The sequence below is a fragment of the Schistocerca americana genome, chromosome X (assembly GCF_021461395.2).
Source record: "Schistocerca americana isolate TAMUIC-IGC-003095 chromosome X, iqSchAmer2.1, whole genome shotgun sequence".
Taxonomy (NCBI): Eukaryota; Metazoa; Arthropoda; class Insecta; order Orthoptera; family Acrididae; genus Schistocerca; species Schistocerca americana.
The window spans coordinates 22,113,144-22,135,070 of NC_060130.1; the positions used below are offsets into that span (position 1 = coordinate 22,113,144).

General features: G+C 39.4%; 1 pseudogene; it reads left to right on the plus strand.

The window, feature by feature from the left end:
- The window catches only part of LOC124554925, a 76,015-nt pseudogene that overhangs the window by 40,983 nt on the left and 13,105 nt on the right, over window positions 1-21,927 (plus strand).

Here is a 21,927-nt window from a genome sequence, read left to right on the forward strand (position 1 = left end):
TGTCTGTATTATGTGGGCCACACCACAAATGTCTCTTCAGCATTCTGCCAGAAGGAGGAATGTTGGATATTTACTAAGGGAAATAGAGGATCTCCCATGGGAACACTGTCCACTTGATTAAAGTAGTTGGTGTTACATAAGAAATAGGATGAGGTATGCACATTTTTAAACAGCACCACAATTTCTTTCTCAAACTTGCTGCTAATAACCTCTAATGAGGGCTGCAGGGCACTTTTGTAAGTAATGATAACATTTGAGCTAACTAAAAGATCTGAAAGTTCTAGTTTAAGCATTTTCAGGTATTCTATGAAATCCTCTGAATTCTAAATATGATGGTCATAGTCATCCAAATGATAAATTTCAAAGCTGTCATGTGGAAATTGCCAGTTCCATCTTGCAGCAGTGATGGTGGAAATCACCATCACCTGAAGATGCCAAAACGTTGTGTCACTGAAATATTGAGGGAGGGACTTGCATAATGTTATCTGGTGGGGAACCCAAAGTGTTTTTGCAACAGATCTATCAGGCAAGCCTGAAAAGTCACATATACTCCAAGCAGTAAGTACCTACTGTAAAATGGTCACATTAGTGAGCTTCGCAATTAATTAACAGTTTATCAATAAATTTGGCTTCATTTTGCAAGAAATTGTGTTGTGTTCCACTACTCCCTCTTCAACAAAACTAATGTCAGTTTCTGCTCCACCTCTTCAGCCCGAGATCCTATGTATACTCTTGAGCATTTGTGTAAGATACCTGTTTATTTATAAAAATAAAAGTAACTTCTATCATGACTTTCCCATTTTTGTCCAGTGGGTTTGTTATCCTGCTGTTGCCTACTGCAGACTACAAGATTACTGTTGAAGATTTCTGCAAAGTTTTTCTTCCTTTTTAGTGTACCAACATTTCACTGTGTGGTGTTGGCCTGGTACTGTTTAACGGGTGTTTTAACTGTTGTTTCAGAGATGCAATACGAAGCAAATGCAGTGAGGATGACTTGCTTGCCATGATTGGGGCAGCAGTGAGAAGAAAGAAGAAACAACATGCAGGTAAGATACATTACAGCAAATGTAACTTGAGATATTCGCTATTTTTGACTTCATTAAAACAGCAAATACGAGTAGTTAATACTTTCAGCCAGAAGGCAAATACTTGTTTATAAAGAATGATTAATATATAATAAGGCGTCGCATGGCGACGGTGGAATTTTCTAGATAATGTAATTCGTCGTCTTTGGGCGGCAATAAAAACAGAAAAATACGGATGGATATGCGATCCTTCACTATTTTGTTCGCTGGAGAACAAATGAAGCCTTGAGCGCTAAAAAGACTTGTACTGTTTTTCTCAAGTAAGACGGACGCAGATCTGTGGCAGTCTGATCTAATTTTTACTAAATGTATAAAAACGTGTATGTCTGAGTTGAGTGAAGTGTAAAGAACTGTTATAACTTACCGTGACGAAGCACGAGCGACTCAAGAGGACAATGGCTATATAAAAGAGCGCTCAATGGACATGATATGGACATAAAAATCTACCGTCATTGTAGTATTAAGCTTAAGGTACGATATATGTTTTAGTTATAATAAATATTTGTTCTGGGAATTCTGAATCATTTAGCAGTGCTCATTCCTATTATCTCCTCAGTATTATTTTCATTTTAATTATGCATTTTGCTAATATTACAGACACCAAGATCAGCAGTCTAATGTGCGTGTTACATTGATAAAAAGAAAACTGTTTTATCGTCTTCTTGCATCAGCTTTAATATCGAATTTCCCTTTTGTGTGATGTTACAGTTGTTTTTGCGCCCTTAAGAACTTTCTGGTCCCTTAGGAAATTGTTTTGTCATAACAATAACTTCACAACCGGGTATGATCGTATCTACAATCATGAAGTAATTAGAAAGACGATAACGCAATTTCTTAATCAATAGCACGCTAGTTGAGACTGCCTCAAGCCACGCGAAACCGCAAGTAAAAACTATTCACATCTCATAATGCAATATTTTATGACAATGGTCAATCCATGATTCTTACGCCAATTGTGATTGATAAAACAGTTACTTAAATCTCAATTTCCAACTTTCCATTGGATAGCAACATCACTTCTATTTTGTAACATCACACTTGGCGCCCGAACAGGGACTTGACCAAAAATTAGTTCAGATTCTTGGAAAATTTTCTATGTGCTTGTGTTAATAAATGTTCTCTCGTTTCATGTACACATCATCTCTCTGTGAGTAAGACAGAAAATACGCTGGTCGATAACGCAGTTTAATTATCGAGAGAAAGGAAAAGAAAAGAGACGCGAATTTGCTGAGACAACATAGCGGTAACCAAGCCATCAAAAAGTAAGTCAGAATTTTGCATACGCAGTGTAGTGCTTCAGTAGCAACGTTGCTTTTCCAAGTCGATCCACATCCTTTCTATCTCCTTCCCGCTATAGAAAATCTGCTTTATTTTATCTTTCAAAGTAAAATTCTTCGTAGTCTGATAATAGTAATTATTCCTCCCCATTGTTAGTATAGCTGTATTACATTTTCAACATGGTGGATAGTGTGTGCAATTTGCAGTGAAGAGCATCTTCATTCATTTGTCTGAAACGTTTAGGTTCCATCTTGTCTTCTCGCCAGATAGAATTTCATTTGTTGCTCACGCGAGAGTGGTGCTCTTAGCGGACTCACCACGTCACTGACAAACGACGAAAGCCTTGCGTAGCACCTGATTTACTGACGAAAATGGCAGATAGTAAACAGAGACAGGTGACAACAGGAGACGGGAGTGAAGACGTTAATAGTATTCCATACCCTTTACGATCGCGAACGGTAGGTTCCCGTGTGGAAACTGAACTAACCATGTCTGAAAGTGACCCTAAAGTCCAAATTCTTCCCGCTGCAGCTACAAATGACCTCGGTGCATTAATGGAAATGCTGAAACAACAGTTTGACGCAGTAAATGAGACTATAAAAACACAAAATGAGACTGTTAACGCCCGATTAGATGCTGTAAGCGAATCAGTAAAAACACAAAATGAGACTATAAAAACACAAAATGAGACTGTTAACGCCCGATTAGATGCTGTAAGCGAATCATTAAAAACACAGCTAGGCACAATCAAAACAGATCTGCGTAAAGAAATTACGGCTGAATTAAATACCCATTTGGGTGAGGTGCAAACTAAGATCAGTGATCAAATTCAGAAAATGCAGAAACAGGTGAAAAGTGAAATAGCTGAAGTATCTGGAACATTAAACACAAAAATTCAGGCAGCTACCAAAGAAATAAACTCAGTTAGAAATGCAGTATCTGACATTGAAGGTGTAGTGGAGGATCTGTCGAGGCAGATAGACTCAATCAATATTGAAGAACAGGTTAAGAGCACCGTGAAAGCACACACGGAGGCATTGTCGGAACACTACGGTGAATGGATAAAGGGTAAAGATATTTTTATCGAAAAGAAGGTCAGGGAGGAGCTTAGGGAGACTGTCAAGGATGTAACTTATGAAATCTTAGCTGCTCCTGGTAAGTCTGGAGACACAGTGGTTTCTGAATTGGGACAGATTCGGAGGACACTTACACGGGATCTTCCCGAGTGGAAGCAGCAAGTAGTGGACGAAGTCAGAATGCTGAGAAACTGTGTAGAAAATCTGCACACGCATACGCAAACTATAGGGAACAACTCTTTAGACGGTGACGAATGTCAGTCAACTCCTTATCGTTCACCGCCTGATTACATGCAAAACGACAGTCCTGTTGAGTCCCGAGTAGGGAAAATAAATGATCCGCCCACAATTGTGAGTTTAATGCAAGAGGAAAGTGTGATTAAGCATTGCACTTTTCCTGTTTTTCATCCGCAGAAGCGAGAAATACACCCCATCGTGTTCCTAAAGAATTTTTCCGGCATATTTCCCAGGAGCTGGACAGACAGACAGCGTATTCAGTTCGTCACTGGCTTTATTTCTGGTGATGCAGCATTATGGGGAACGGAAATGGTAGACACGTGTAGGAATTATGAAGAGTTTGAGAAAATGTTCTTGGCAAAATTTTGGAGTAATGGGGTACAGCAAAGATTAAGGAAGGAGGTGTATGGTGCGGAAATTTTCAATGAGAAGCATGGAAGTCTCCGGCGATACTTCGAGAAGTATCTAGCAAAAATTAAATTCTGGGATTCTCCGATTTCTTCCAAGGACGTAATTCTGATTCTCAAAAGCAAACTCCCTGTGTCTATTAGAGAGAAATTAGTAAATGTGTCCGAAGAAGACACGGATGTATTCCTTTCTGTGCTGGATTCCTTAGATTTAATTAGCGAGGATGTGCGCTCCAAGGTTGGCAGTGGCAAATTCTTCCCTGGCAGCCAGCAGAATGCATCGCACGCGGACAACAATGCGCCCAAGGCGAGAGCGAGCTACTGCGACCGCTGTTACCAACCTGCCAGCGGTTATCAAAACGCAAACGGCAATAACTTTAAATGGAAGCAGAAAACCAATTACAGTAATCAGCAGAGATACCACCCAATTTACAACCACCAGGTACAACATCAGTACGGAAACCCACCCTATAATTCTGCGCCTGAGCAGTATGGAAATTCTCCACAAACTAGTGGTAATGTTTCAAATGGACCAGTGTACAATCAAAGTTATAGGTCGAAAAATAGCAAGTGGCATGGGCAAGGCGGAGGCCACCCAGCACAACATAAGAACAACTATTCACAGGATAGAGGACCGCGGAACAATTTTCAAATGGCACCAAATGCGAACTTTCCTTCACAAGGAAATGGTTTTGCCGGCAACCAAAAGATCGGGCGACATCAGCCTTCTCAAGTATTTTATTCACAAGTGAATGCACCCAGTGGATTTTACACCTCTACACCGGCATTTGTACCACATAACCAGCACCAATATGAAACGGAACAAACACTTAAGGCCATGAATGACAAACAGGTTAAACATCCTGCGGAAAATTAGAGGCAGCGCCTTTCAGCCTCCAAGAGGTCGCTGCGGATTTTGAGTGGGGGCACTAGCGAATACTCTGATTCTGAGTATGTCAATGTGATACGGTATGACCATGAGACCGACTTACGAGATGACCTTGCACGTGACAAAGAACCTCAAGACATTAACAACATTTATGATGAACAGGTGCAGGCTTCGATTAAGATTTCTATTGCCAACATTCCTGTCACAGCCATTGTTGATACAGGAGCAAACATCAATGTCATGTCACCATGTCTCTTCAGACAGATGTCTTCTGTTTCAAAAGTTTTATCATTGCCGATTCAGGGCTGCTCCATATCGGGAGCGATTGGTCCATTGAAACAGAGAGTTAGTTTACAGACACAGCCTCAACTGCAGATAGCATCTGTTTTGGTTTCTTACCTCTTGCGTACTGGAAATTTCCTTGTGTGAACTGTTAATGATAAGTATTGTGTTGAACAGCGCACTGACTACATGGTAACGGCTACTACATGTCATCTTTAAGTATTAAATGCTATGTATGCAAAAATTGTTTATAGTGATGGACATTGAACTGATATTTCTTCAACAAGCTGAAGCAGGAAACTGGGGTTGCACCAAGAATTTCAATTTAATTTTAAGTTAGTATTAAGAAAAAAAAAGTGCTTGCGAGGCGATTGCCCGGAGCTATATAAATATGTAAAGGTGAGAAATGGAGAAGGATGCGTAAATAAGCACTTCTCTCAAGGTACAAGAAGATTTATAGATTTATTTTTAGTAATGTAAGTACTTGAAGTTCTGTTGTAAAAGCCCAAATTACCTGCTTAAAAAAAAAAGGTACATGTTCAAACACTCCAGACAGTGGACAGGAGTAGAAGAAATAGCTTAAAGTTCAGTTAAAGCGTGCTGTTAAATGGAAAAACAAGTGGTAACCCACATGTGTTCACGCAAGGAGACAATAAGCTGTAGTAAACTAAGTAAGGTGAAATACAGTACAAATGGAGGCAAACCATGAAGCATCAATAATGTAGCGTAAGTACTCCACGAGGCCATTAATTGCTATGAAAGTAAACTATTTCCCTGTGATCTGAGCCCAATGCAAAGAGTATATGAGGAATGTTAGCTGACGAATTGATTTCAGTAGAATCGAGGTACTAAATAACCACACAGCAAGCCACCTGTATCATAAATAAATCCAAGTAAAGATCTTCAGAAGATTTGTTGTGTAATCTAGCGACCATTCAATACCCTAATTGAAGGCTAATCTAAAGAACAAGCAATGCAGTGATATTTAAACTTAATACTGACTATAACCAGAGTAAGACGTAGAAGTAGCAAAGCATGCTGTAATGAAAGAGGTTGAAATTTATATATGTGCCTATGTTTATTACGATAATTTTATTTACGTGCAGATTTTGTTGCAAAAATGTCTCCTAAGACACTCCTCTTATGAAATCCATTTTCCTTGTCCCCGTTCCTTTTGATCCTGGTTCATTAACCCAGACCAAGGGTCGACTTGTAAAAGGCACGTGTGCTTCGAGGCAAAGCAGTGCTTATGAGAAATGAGACACGTAGCGTGATGAACTTCGCTAGCTTTGGTAATGTTTGTTATGGACCGGTTGCGTAAACCCAGTGAACTGTCGGTAATTCCATTCATGCGAAAAATAGTAGACACGCGTTACCCTATTTTTTTTTAACAGAGAACGATTGCTGAGTACATGAAGCGAAGAGGGAGAACTATTGTTATCCAGTCTGCCCTCAAATATAAAAAAAATTTGGCAAGCACAAAGGAAAGCACAAAAAGAAAAAAAAAAAAGATTCAGCGTTAAATGTGTACTCGTTAAGTAGTAGATATGCTGCGTGGCAGTAGAAAATGATCTTAGGTGCACTAAAGAATAAATGCAACGAGTGTTGCGAAACCTGTAGTTTTCATAATGAGGAGATGAGCACTTAAAAGAAAGTTTGAAAGAATATTTTTAGGTTCACTAGTGAAAGCAAATCTTGAGATATAAAGAGTCCATTCATAAAGCAGTTGTTCACTGGACTTAACAAAAGGAGTGACCATTAATCGTAAATATTAGCTCGTAAGTGATATTTTGTAAATAGTAGAATATAAGTCTTTCTATACCAGTGGAGGAAACGTGCAAAATTGATTGTTTTGTAAATGAACTCCATCGGCGAAGGAACTAAGCACGAATGCTGTGTGAAGATGCACACTAAAGTGCGATGTGCATAATAAAAATAACTGTTCACTGTATATTAGTGGTAGTGTTGTACTGCAAGTGTAAAAAGAAGTCAAGGCTACGACAACAGGTGCAACGCAAAGTTCAGTATTGTTCTAAGTGCAGCGACAGCTAAAACATTCGTCGTCACTTACCTGTGAGCCTCATGGGAGGCAGTTGACAGAGAAGTATGGAGGCAACTTCAGTGTCCGGCTCCTCCGATGGGAAACGCGCGCGAGGTGTTTGTATCGATGCACTCGTGTGATACTAAGTTCACAAAAAAAAAAAAGGGGAGCAATCGACGACCAGCAGCTCTGTTACAGCCTGAGCGCGAACGGATACTAAGTATTGGAGCTCACGCAACACTGTGCAGCCGCTGTGAGTGGCTGACGTGTGGGTGACGAAACAATCCAAACTTTAAACTGCTAACCGCCATGACTTCCATCGTACATACTGGAGGAAAGACATTTGTACACTTGTGTGACTACATTTTCATATGTAAATTAAGCAATTTTCTTGAGTTGAAGTTAAGATGAGTGAGAAGTAGATTGTTAGATTACTCAGGCCTTAAAGCCATTAATACCGGCACTCCTGAACACTGCTAAAATGAATTATAATCCTGTCTCTTGATGGACAAAGAAACTGAATGTGCACTATAGGAAGACCCTAAACTCCAGACCAGTCCCGATCCTTAACAAATGTATCCAATAGGTTGTAAGTTATACTAATAATTTTCCACTTCTTCTGTTTCATATTGTAAATAAAAACCCGGGAAACCACTTGAATTCCTGGCACCACAATGGAAAGGACAGATGTACTGCATGATGAACGCCGTAGACAGCTAACACAGAAAGTGAAAGCATCACGAAGTGTAGTGCTACGTTATTAAACTGTAATTGAACCACAATGAGTCAACAGATGCTCGAACATTGTCCACTCTAGTTTAGTGAAAATAAGCACTCACTGTACTCATGTATTAGTTGTTAAGCTCAAGAGAAAGTAATTTCTGAATTCTATCCCCTGAAGAGCGAAATGAACGTTCACTTATTGTTATAAGCAAATATGGACCAAACTTAAAAATGCACATAAATGTTAGTCTTGGTATTACGGAATGAAGTGACTGATGAACAAAGAATGAAAAACTTTATTTTGAAAAATGATAAATATCTGATATATGTTTATAAATGTGATTTCAATTTATGTACTTTGTACGCCAGTAACGCTATGTAAATGTCACACCAAAAATCACGAATATCTCATGAGAACATGAGGATCGAGGTAATCCTTCGGCATTCCCTCTCTCCTCATGGGAGGCAATGAGATATTCGCTATTTTTGACTTCATTAAAACAGCAAATACGAGTAGTTAATACTTTCAGCCAGAAGGCAAATACTTGTTTATAAAGAATGATTAATATATAATAAGGCGTCGCATGGCGACGGTGGAATTTTCTAGATAATGTAATTCGTCGTCTTTGGGCGGCAATAAAAACAGAAAAATACGGATGGATATGCTATCCTTCACTATTTTGTTCGCTGGAGAACAAATGAAGCCTTGAGCGCTAAAAAGACTTGTACTGTTTTTCTCAAGTAAGACGGACGCAGATCTGTGGCAGTCTGATCTAATTTTTACTAAATGTATAAAAACGTGTATGTCTGAGTTGAGTGAAGTGTAAAGAACTGTTATAACTTACCGTGACGAAGCACGAGCGACTCAAGAGGACAATGGCTATATAAAAGAGCGCTCAATGGACATGATATGGACATAAAAATCTACCGTCATTGTAGTATTAAGCTTAAGGTACGATATATGTTTTAGTTATAATAAATATTTGTTCTGGGAATTCTGAATGATTTAGCAGTGCTCATTCCTATTATCTCCTCAGTATTATTTTCATTTTAATTATGCATTTTGCTAATATTACAGACACCAAGATCAGCAGTCTAATGTGCGTGTTACATTGATAAAAAGAAAACTGTTTTATCGTCTTCTTGCATCAGCTTTAATATCGAATTTCCCTTTTGTGTGATGTTACAGTTGTTTTTGCGCCCTTAAGAACTTTCTGGTCCCTTAGGAAATTGTTTTGTCATAACAATAACTTCACAACCGGGTATGATCGTATCTACGATCATGAAGTAATTAGAAAGACGATAACGCAATTTCTTAATCAATAGCACGCTAGTTGAGACTGCCTCAAGCCACGCGAAACCGCAAGTAAAAACTATTCACATCTCATAATGCAATATTTTATGACAATGGTCAATCCATGATTCTTACGCCAATTGTGATTGATAAAACAGTTACTTAAATCTCAATTTCCAACTTTCCATTGGATAGCAACATCACTTCTATTTTGTAACATCACAAACTCTATAGATAGAAAGAAAATTTCTGCTTAACAAGTCATAGCAAACATAAGAGCAAAACAGAACGAAAAACAACAGTGATAGAACCTGAGTTTTTTGTGTAAAATTGGATTTAATTTTTTATTTAGTATTCATTCTGATTAATGCCCATTGGTCAACAGTACATTTCAGCCCTAGAATTTGGTTCTGCAAGGTCCACCAGATAACCATATATGGCTGTTGTAACTCCTTTATTGGACTTCAGAAGTTTTCCAGCAACAAATCTTTTTTTTTTTCTTTCTTTCTTTTTTTTTTATTTTTTTAAAAATAGCTAAAATGCAGAAAACATCATAAAGGAAACACTCACAGAAAAGCATCAGTGTCCTTGAAACAATGGAAACTCCAGTAGGAATATCAACAATGTTGGAAAAGACAGATTACTACTTACTGATGAAGGCTGTGGCTGAAAGCTTTGTGTAAGTGTCTTTTAATTCTGCCCATCTGCAGCCTAAGGTATCTTCTTTATGGTAAGTAACAGTCTATCTTTTCCTTCATTATTCATTAGTGTTCTTTGTTTTTATTGCTGTTTAGCAAGCATCGTGTGGTATATAAGGGATGTGAATAGCGTCAGATGTTGAATCATCACTCTGGAGGATATGAAGGTGCTGCATATTGGTGTGAGACAGCATTATCTGATGAGAGTTTGAAAGAAACCTCATTGTGGATGTCCATTTGGTCGCCTGGTTAAACCTTGCAACATCTGTATTTTTGGAGTATTTGGATCTGACAGTGGCCTGATGTTGGAAAGTAAGGGCATACTCATCATCAATCTTCCAGTTGACTACATCAGACCGCTACAAGGGAGCATCACTGTGTAGTGTACTGAGTACATTGTAATCTGTTCATGTCTGTGACTGCCATCTGAGAACAAGTACAGTAAACTCTCGTGCAGCTACACTTTTGGCTAGCTAGATTGACGCTTGACAAGTTTCAATTTGCATGCACCTGGAGCCAAGCATTTGCTAGTGTTTTTTGGCAATCTACTGCCAATCAGTGCACTGGTGCGTGTCAAAAGTCCAAGTATCATCAATTCGTGCATGTGTTGGTTGAAGATCTAGTGTGTTTCTTATTCGTATGCCACTGCCATCTATTGGAACTCCTTGGAAGTACAGTACATACAGTATTGTTCTATGCAGCGCAACGTAGCCCTGTCGAAACCGACAATTAGAGTGCGCCGCCTAACACTTTCCACTTGTTGTCGGTACACCAAAGCTGAGTGTTTAACAGTGAACGTACAACACCCTGTTGTGTTGCCACGTGGGCTTGGGTAGAACAGAGGAAATGGCATAGATGTATCGAATGCTTTCATTTGATGGCTGCCACAGCCTGGTTTCAAAAATCAAAAGTTTGTCTAGTGCATCTCGAGTGTTGTCAAGTTTTGCATCTGTGTGTTTCTGATTTGAGGTTTTGTGCTCCCACTATGTGCCTTAAAGTGTCCAGAGATAAAAGGGGCCAAAAACCATAAAGGACTCAGCCGAGTGTCTGTAAAAAGAACACTGAACGTGACTACGGGCACAAAACATAAAACGAATGTGATCTTGTTGGAAAAAGAGCTTCACACTTTGCAGAGAATTGATGCTGGTGAGCCACCCACAAAAGTTGCTGCAGAGTAGGAGTACAATTACTGATCGGAAGACAAATCGATCAGGAATTGAAAAATTTTGTTCCATCCAAGCATTGGGCAGCGCAGTGAAATCTTGAAAAACAATGAGAAAAGGTGCACATCCTCAGTTAGAAGAGGCATTATTTTTGTGGCACGAATAAATAAGAGCCAAAGATGTGTCAGTTTCACGTCCTCTACTTTGTCAAAATGAGCTGATGAGCTGATTGAAGGAAAGAAGCAAGAATTCCTCGGAAGTAATGGCCGGCAGGATTGTTTCAAGAAGCGGCATGGCATTCATGAAATTGCCATCAGTGCCAAATCATTATCTGGGGATGAAGCTGCTACGCTGATTTTAAGAAGAAACTGCACACAATCATTGACAAAGGAGGTTATACTGGCAATCAACTTTACAAATGTGATGAGACTGAGTTGAATTACAAAATGCTGCCAACGAAAACCCTTGCCTCTAAAGAAGAAGAAATGGCTTCCGGATACAAAAAAATCAAAGAAAGATTTACTGTCCTCACTTGCAGTAATGCCACTGGCAATCATAAACTGTGTCTTACTTTAATTGGCAAATCCAAAACACCAAGAGCATTTAGACACCAACCAACCAGCTTTGCCACTGAGGTACACGAATCAGTCTTAAGGCATGTATGAACAGTGCCATCTTCAGAGAGTGGTTCCAGGCAGAGTTTGTTCCAGCTGTAGTAAATTACATGGAAGGAAAAGGACTTCCTTGAAAAGCGCTACTTCTTGTGGATAATGCTCCTTATCACCCAGGTGATCTGCAAGATGGGGATATCAAAGTTGTATTTCTCCCACAAAATGTCACATCTCTATGTCAACCGATGGACCAAGGTATTCTTGAGGCGATAGAAAAACATTACAGACGCAAGATACTGGAATACTTAATAGGTGTGATTGATGCTGCAGATGATTTTGTGGAAGCTCTTAAAAAAATCGATGTTTTAAGTGTCATTAATTGATTGCTGAAGCTTGGAATCTAATTCCTCCAGTTCCTCTTGTTAGGTCTTGGAAAAAACTCTTAGATCGTAAGGCAACCTAAGTGGTGGGAAGGAGGAGGCAACACCGAAACTCAAGCTGACATAATTTTGGTGAATTTACTGGAGAAGCTGGTTGTAAAGACACACACTTCGAAGACATTGAAGAGTGGATGGAAAATGGCATTTTTTCATGTGACTGAGGATGAAATCGTCCAAATTGTGACCGATCATAAAGCGTTAGAAGACTATGTTTCTGATGATGAATCAGAGAAAAATATTCCTCACACATTCTGTTACGAAGTGATCCAAACTGCCCTGGAGTACATCAGCCAACAGGAGGAGACGATTTATCCTGAAATAGTTTGATTTCAATGTTGGAGATGTATTGTTGCAGCAATAGTTTCTCAAGCAAAAAAACAAAAAAAAAAGACATTCGTGACTTCGTTACCAAAAAATAAACTCTAATGAAGCATCCTAGAACTTCTATGTCCATAACTTAAAAGGTTTCTTTTTTTTAATTTTCTTGAAAGTTCCTCTAGACAGACTTTTCGTTCCTTTGAGTAATCTCTAGATTTGTTTCACAATTTTGTTCAGTAGTTTATTTTTTATTCAAAAGAGAAGGTAATAAAATTAAAACTCCTGTTTTTTCCTGCTGCCAAATAAGGGAGATTTTTTTCTGTAAGAATGCAAAATAAACGAGCTTTGTTATACAGCATTTAAAAACTTTGAGTTTTCAATCATAGTTTGGTGCCTTTTTAACATGTCAACACAATTTTTTCAGTAAAAAAGTACAGGGTTATTTGCAACCGTATCAGAAACGTTTTACATACCCTACGCACGTTTTACGATCGTATTTCGAAATATTGACACAATTTGGAGTGTTCACATGTGAAAACAGGGGGACTTTGATTTATCTGAAATTTTCGTTATCGGAACCGGCCACCGTCCTGATCATTTCGGATAAACAGGAGTTCACTGTAATAGACTCCTTGCAACATGCTGTGTCATACAGCTAGGAGCAGCCAGACTATGGCATTGCCATCCTGCGCATAGGCTGCCATTAACACTCAAGCAAATGACTGCATGCGAAGTGGTGCCATGATTGAGAAGTATGGACTGCTAATGAATGGTGTCACATTATGTTCACTAATGAGTCCCAGTCCTGCACTGCTCCAAATGACTATCGTGGAGAAGTTTGACAGTGACCCGGGGAGATTGGGAGAGGTCCCATTCTTCCACATTTTTGGGGGGGGGGGGGGGTCACAAAGGAGTCCCATGGTGTGGGGAGCCATTGGGTATGACTTCAAGTCACGGCTTGTAATGGCCGAGGGAACTCTGATGGTACAGCAGTGTGTAATAGTATTGTGGTGCTATTTTTCAACAGGCCAGTGCTTGTCCACATGTAGTATGTGTCTCTTTAAATTGTCTGTGTGATGTTGATATACTCCTGTGGCCAGCAAAATCCCCATATCTGTCCCCGATAGAACATTATGGGACCAACATGGACGTCAACTCCGTCCCACTGCCTGTATCCATGATTGCAATGTCCAGTTACAACAGTTGTGGATCACCTTTCTCAGGAGGGTATGCAGCAGCTTTACGACATCCTCCCGCACTGTCCAGGCCAGACAGGGTGCATTGCTGTATTGATAAGTGGGCTCAAACTGATAAGTTCTGTGTAAATTTGACTCTGTTTTGTTATCACTGAAATAACATCACATATCCTCTAAATTCGCTATGTTTCAATTTGTTTTCTCCCCACCTTCTGAGTGTCTCACTTTTTTTCAAGCAGTGTAATTTAAGACAGACATAAGAATATGAAAATGGGATGGCATATCACATTGCTATTCAACTATGCCCCTAAGAAAATGGTAAGGTAATGGAGAAGAGCAGGTGCACTATTACACTGACTAGAACGTAAACTTAAAGATAGAATTATATTGTGTAACCTATACTGATGACATAATACTAATTGACAAAAACATTACTGATGTGCTAAAGCAATTTGAAATATTAAGGGAGCAAGCTAGGAAAATTGGACTACTAATTTCACCTGGAGAAAAAATTCTTGGCTGATACCAAAATGGCACTAGTTGAACTTATATAGGCAACAACATAGTATTTGGTGTTAAAGAGTTTAAATAATTAGGTGAACAAGACCACTGAACATCATAATGAAAAGAAGGCCATAGAATCCAGACTTCAGAAAATACAAACTGTCTCTCAGTTAACTAAAAGTATTTTTCCTGGAACTTTAAAATCTAACATTGTACAACAGTGATCAAATTAGAATTTCTTTATGCATGAGAGAGACTCTTTGTCCAACACAAGACATGAAAACAGCAAACTGAATTAGAAGAATGTAAAATTGTAGTAAAAATCTTAGGCCCAAGAATAAAAGATGGAACACATCACACAGAACCCAGCATGAAATCTCCATCAAATTCCTAAAAACTCTTGTTACAATGTGTCTCCAAAGAATCCAACTTGTGGGACATACAGAAAGAATGTGTCCAAACAGGCAGCTCATTGGATTCCCACATACTTGAAAAATAAGATCCAACTGATGAAAACAAACAGGAAGAGACCTTAAGAAATTGGAATCACTACATTTACAGTATTCTGATGTAGTGATGAGTCACACAGAGTGCAGTTTCACAGTAGCTTGATCGATGCTTGTACTTGTGTATGTAGTATATGCAAGTGTGTACAGCGTCTATTCTGGTGTACTCACAATATGCTAATTGAGTGGCCGAGCAGTAAACCGGATCCCTACTCGGTTCCAGTGTGCTGTGCTAATTATTCTTCTTCACTTGACATTTATGCTTGGAGCTGCAAGAGAGGTCATTTTCCAGATAGTGCCACAAAAACAACAAATTCTCAGATATCAGTTTAACTTACACGCTTCAACATCATAGACAACATTTCACATTAATATGTTGCAGAACACTAGATTAGTGTTAAAATTGCCAGAGTAAACATTGTTCTCCATGTGACAGATTGTCACCCGACGTCCAAAATCGATAAATTTTATATCTCTGCACAGAGAAGCAGCTGGTTGGTCATTGTCATGTGTGGTGCTAATCAATGGGTCGAGCTCGTTGCTGGCACAGCGCCACCACAGAGTAAGTGGCCCCTCATCCCAGCAGGTGGCGATGTTTTAACACCCGTATAGCTCCCCAGACTTACCACGTCTGTGGATAACTCCGTCTCTGCACAGAACTTCCCACATTTCCCACACAGTGGGCCATAGTGTCTTTTACACACAATAAATCTTCAAACTTATTTCATTGGCTAAGTTAAATTTCGAGTGTGACATGCTATTTAGTAAAAAATAGCAAACGGTAGACATGGATGTTATTGTGACTCTTTCCTAAGGCAACATTTGTGTATTACACTTGTAGAAGTGCACTGCAAAATAAAACAGTAGACCGTAAGTTCAGACAATGGAAACTCCAGGTTGGAATATCAGCAGTGTAGGAAAAGATAGAGTGCTAATTACCATAAAGATGGCACGTTAAAATGCAGACAGGCACAGTTAAGACACTTACACATAAGCTTTTGACCACAACCTTCATCAGAAAAAGAAATAGAAATACACACCATTCATTCACACAAGCAAGCACACCTCACACACACATGACCGCCAACTCCGACAGCTTAGAGCAGAATGCTAGTCTGTAAGTTTGCTACACAATAAAATAATTATTCTGAGCTAAAAGAAAAATGGATTCAAAGAACTAAACTGCTTGAAGAAAAAAAAGGGAAGCTCCCTGAAGCAACGTAGTTTCACGAGTGTGCATACCAGTGGTAAATTATGAGAGTCGCAACTCTCTGAAATGGATACAAAGGCCACCAGATTGCATTAGCTTTGTTTGTGTCTCGGATTGTTACTATGAATGGTAGGAGCTATAAGAGATGTGAAGAGTGTAAGATGTTGAGTGATCCCTGTGAAGGACACAGATGCCCTGTACTTCTGTGAGTCAGCATTATCAGCACGTAACAAAATTTGAAGGGGCCTAATTGTGTGTCTCCATTTGCCAGGCTGATTGAATTATGCAATATGCAGATTTGTGAGACATTCAGATGTGGTAGTGGCCCCATGTTGGACTGCTTGGGAACGTAAGGGCAGCGTGCTTGTCAGCAAGCTTCCAGTTGACCGTGTCTGACGAGCCCATGGGAGAATCGCTGTAATGTACACCGAGCACATTGTAACCCTTTCATACCTGCACCTGTCATGTGATCAGCAGTGAGTCACATTCTGCAAGACCCGCGATTGCAGTTGTCAGTCAGTATGACAACGACATAGGGAGAGGGCGTGTGGGGCAGCATCGGATATGACTTCAGGTCACTCTGACAGCACAGCAGTATGTCATGGACATCCTATATCCTCATTTGCTACCTCCATGTCCAACGGAGTTACAAGAGACAGAGCAGTGAAAACATATCCAGTTGTTGACTCACAAAATGGTTTTGAGCTGTGACACATATAGTCTTAAGTGAATCATTCATACAAAAAGAAAAGAAGAAGAAGCTAAAGTCAGAATGTGAAAAAATTGGAGAATGGAATAGATATTTGAAGACTTCACACTTGAAACTCCCAGTTTTCCTATTGTGAAAGTGCCTTTGTGACCATATGCATTTCACTGACGATAAACTTTTTTTTTTCCCCCTGGGTCTTGGCTCCATATTTTTTCATCCAGTTGAGTCAGAATACTTGCATAGTATTTGTGAGGTATTGTTTCAGTCTTGCAAGCTAATCTAAAATACAAATCCCTTTTGCATCCTAGAAAACAATGACCACTCTTTCTCTCCGATGAAGTCACCTTGGCTATTTTTGTGCAACTGCTGTTTCATTTCGGTCATCTCTCATCCACGGGAACAGATTGGTGCATAGAATCAGTTGTGTGTCAGATTGTCCCAAATTGTTTTTCACATTAGGTTGTAGTGAGGCTTCAACAGATATGCCACTCACTTTCTGGTACAGCCACGGCATCAACTGTTTTGCACATCTTTTTAATTACTGATCTTGCAATATCACACTGTGTTCTTTCTCAGCATTTTCATATTTGATTGTAATTCTAGGAAATTGTTCATGAGTCATCTTACAGACATATGCCACATATGAATTCAGCCACCCATTCCTTAACTGTTGACTATGAAGGAACTCCCCTCATGAACCATGGACCTTACCGTTGGTGGGGAGGCTTGCGTGCCTCAGCGATACAGATGGCCGTACCGTAGGTGCAACCACAATGGAGGGGTATCCGTTGAGAGGCCAGACAAACATGTGGTTCCTGAAGAGGGGCAGCAGCCTTTTCAGTAGTTGCAGGGGCAACAGTCTGGATGATTGACTGATCTGGCTTTGTAACATTAACCAAAATGGCCTTGCTGTGCTGGTACTGCGAACGGCTGAAAGCAAGGGGAAACTACAGCCATAATTTTTCCCGAGGACATGCAGCTCTACAACTAGACTAGAAGAAGAGATCGGTTGGTAGGACATGTTTTGAGGCATCAAGGCATCACAAATTTAGCATTGGAAGGCAGCGTGGAGGGTAAAAATCGTAGAGGGAGACCAAGAGATGAATACACTAAGCAGATTCAGAAGGATGTAGGTTGCAGGAGGTACTGGGAGATGAAGAAGCTCGCACAGGATAGAGTAGCATGGAGAGCTGCATCAAACCAGTCTCAGGACTGAAGACCACAACAACAACAACATGAATGAACTGACTCCTAATAAGTAAGATGATGCCTGTAGAAAAGTACAGCAAAACAGTAATCTCAAAAAAGGACAGGGTAGACAGCACATTCTGTAGGACATATTAAAAATGATTGGTAAAAGAGACTTGGCGTGTTAAATGCAGCTTTTGATTACATGATAATTGAATTGGATAGATAAACAATCTACTCGCTAAGTGGCGGCAGAACACACACATAAAAGAAGATTATAATTAGGCGAGCTTTCAGAGCCAGTAGCTCATTCTTCAGGCAGAAGGGTTGAAGTGGAAGGAAGAGGGGTGAAGGATAGGTCTAGGAAAAAGGTTAGATTTTGAGAAAGTTACCCAGAACTGCAGATCAGGGGAGACTTTCCAGATGGGATGAGAAGGAAAGACTGATTCCACATCTACATACATACTCCACTAGCCACCATATGGTGCATGGCTGAAGGTACCCTGTCTCACTACAATAGTCTGAATAAAATTACTTGATAGTTGACATCAATCACTTGCTGCAACAATGTTGCCATATTGGCTACCAGCTACCGTTTGGTTACAGGTGACAACAAACAAGCGGCTCACTTCACAAATTATGTTAAATGTTTAACACAGAGCAATTTTTCTAGTGGCTGGTGCAAGGTATGTCAGAAATGTTGGATACTCTGTTGACTATTGATTTAAAGTGACCAGTGACTGAACTGGGGCAGACAACGCGTTTTGTATCCCTGACTGTAAACTTGTGTCCTAACCCAGCTGAGAAAATTGTGGTCAACAGTCTGCAGCAGTACTAATATCATTATCGCTTTGTTCATGGCGATTAAAGCTAACCCTTAAGGGTAAACTCAAGACAACAAAAACTCAATTTCAGGGCTGAAAGCAAATTGAAATTTCTCCGTGTCATTTGTTACCTGTAACTATCCTTAAACTAGCTGCACATGCTGCCATGTTTGAAACCAGTGAACAGTCCGTGTGGGCCCTTAGTCGTGGATTATAGATGGCTGAGACAGATTCCAAATGAAGAAATAATGACAAGATGAAAAATAAGACCAAATAGAACAGTCAAAACAATGATGAAAAATGATGCAGCGAAGTATTAAAAATAAAAAAATACATTTAAACCAATTAATTGAATGAAAATAATAATCACACTCATTTGGTTAGATTTAGAATTAAAAATTTTGCTACATTGATGAGATTCAAACCTACGACATGCTACACATTAGATTAATCTGCCAACCATTGTGCTATGCCACAGCACTGCATGAAGTATTTATATATGTGAATGTAGTGACCCAGTTCCAACTATGAATTGCAACCTTAAAAATTTCAGTTTCACGCAGTGTAGTGAAAAACTTATCTAATGTAAGATGATCTCTGTGAATATGATAACTATAAGTATGATACTGAATTACACCTTGTGCTGATTTATTCAGTAGTGTTTGGTTAGTGCTATGAATGAAATATGTGTCTTTCATTAGCATTGTTAATGTGTGTTGTTTTTGGTGTAGTTATCATGTGTCATGAAATACATAATAAAAGTGTCGGGCTCATAATTCGGGATACAAATACATCAAGAAAGAATGCTGTACCAGGAATTGGAAGTGACTGGCCAATTTTGGTGGAGTTTGGCAACACCAGACAGTTCAAGTGTGACGCTGACAACTCTTATTGGCGTTTGAAGTGCCAACTATCAAGTAATTTTATTTCAACTGTAGTCAGTTCCTTTCCCGTTCCATCTGCCAATCGAGTGGGGAAAAAGCGAATGTCTATATGCCTCTCTATGAGTCCTAATTTGTCATCTCTTATCTTCGTGGTCCCTATGCGTAATGTATGTTGGTGAAAGCAGAATTGTTCTGCAGTCAGCACAGTGTTCCTCAAAATCCCTCCAGGGATTCCCATTTGAGTTCCAGAAACATCTCCATAATACTTGTATGTTGTTGTTTCAACCTACTGTTAACAAATCTAGTATCCTGCCTCTGAAATACCTCAATGTCTGCTTTAATTTGACCCCTTGCGGATCCCAGACACTCAAACTGTACTCAAGAAGAGATCACACTAGCACCCTATATGTGATGTCCATCACAGCTGAGCCACACTAGTAAAATCCACCCAACAAACGAAAGATGATTATTCACCTTCCCTACCATGACCCTCACAAGTTTGTTCCATTTCATATCACATTGCAAAGTTATGTCCAGATATTGAAACAATATGACTTCTTCATTCATGACACTACTAATGCAGGATTCTGGCATTATGGATTTGTTTTTCCAACTCATTTGCAGTAACTTATACTTTTCTACATTTAGGGTTAGCTGTCATTTATTGCACCAACTGGGAACTTTGTCCAAGTCATCTTTTATCCTCCTAAATCACTCAACAATGACACCTTCCATACACCACATCATCATCAGCAAACAACCATAGATTACTGTCCACTTTGTCCATCAGATCAGTTATGCACATAGAAAATATGAGTAATAGCGCTCCTAGCACACATCCCTGGAACGATCCTAATGATACCCTAGTCACTGATGGACACTCACCGTCGGGATAATGTAGTGGGTTCTATTACTTCAGAAGTCTTTGAGCCACTCACATGTCTGGGAACCTATTCCATGTGCTTGTACCTTTGTTAAAAGTCTGCAGTGAGGCACTATGTCAAATGCTTCTCGGAAATCAAGAAATATGGAATCTGGGTTTGTGAATTTTTGATGGCAAAGTTAGAGGAGCAATGCATCTGCATTAAATTTTGCGTGAAACTCAAGAAAACCTTTACAGAGACACACCAAATGATGCAGGGAGCCTATAGCGATGAGTGCTTAAGCCATACTCGGTGTTACGTATTATTCACACGTTTTAAAAATGGCTTTACAAAAGTCAAAAATGATCCTTGTTCAGGACGCTCTTAGATGTCCCCTGATGACGCTTGTGTCAGGAACGTCAACGAAATTGTGTGTGCCAGTCGAAGATTCACTGTCCGAGAGATTGTAGAAGAATGTAACAGTTCAATTGGATCATGTTATGAAATGACACAGCATCTTGGAATGCATTGTGTTGCCGCCAAGTTCATTCCACGGCTCATGAGTCAAAACCAAAAAAACTTTTTGGATCTCACAAAAGAGAATGAGATGTTCCATGTGAGAATAGTATGACCCCTGCAGACTTCTTTTTATTTCCAAAGTTGAAAAGGATGAAGTTTTGCAATGGTAGATGAGATAAAAGAAAATTCGCAGACAGCACTTTATGCGACCCAGCAAGAGGTGTGTCATGACTGCTCCTGGAAGTGGAAATGATATTGGGAGCAGTGTATCAATTGTGGAGGAGAGTATTTCGAAGGAGACAATCCATAGTAACTAAAAGATAAGCATAGAAAATTTTGTGGACAAAGTTCTGGAATTTTTTGAACAGACGTCGTATGACAAAAGAGCATGCTGAGTTGCCCATGAGTGATGCTTTGTACTGATTTGTGGACATAAACTTATTGGTCACTATGAAACTGATTAGATTCAAACCCAGAATATGTACAAGAATTCTGCAGCAAACTGATGTTACGGATTGGTCTGTAATTTCGTAGGTCTGTTCTTTCGCCCTTCGTATTTACAGGAGACGCCTCTGTATTTTTTTCCCCAGTTGCTTAGGTCTTTCTGCTGGGTGAGAGATTCACAATAAATACAAGCTAAGTAAGGGTCCAGTGCCATATAGCACTCTTTGTAAAACCAAATTGAGATTCCATCTGCAACTGGCGACTTATTTGTTTTTAATTATTTCAGGTGTCAGGGATGCTTACGAGGGTGGTTTGAAAAGTTCTTGAAACAGAATAGAAAAAAAGTACTTATGTCACTGAAACTTTTTTGTTTTTCAATGTACCCTGCTTGTAGATTAATTCATTTGGTCCAACAGTGTTCCAATACCTTGATCCCATCTCGACAATGATTTTCCTCCAGGCCTACAAAATAGTTGTCAACTCAGGCTACCAATTCTTCATTTAAGTGAATCTTCATCCACAAAGAAAAATTTTCAGT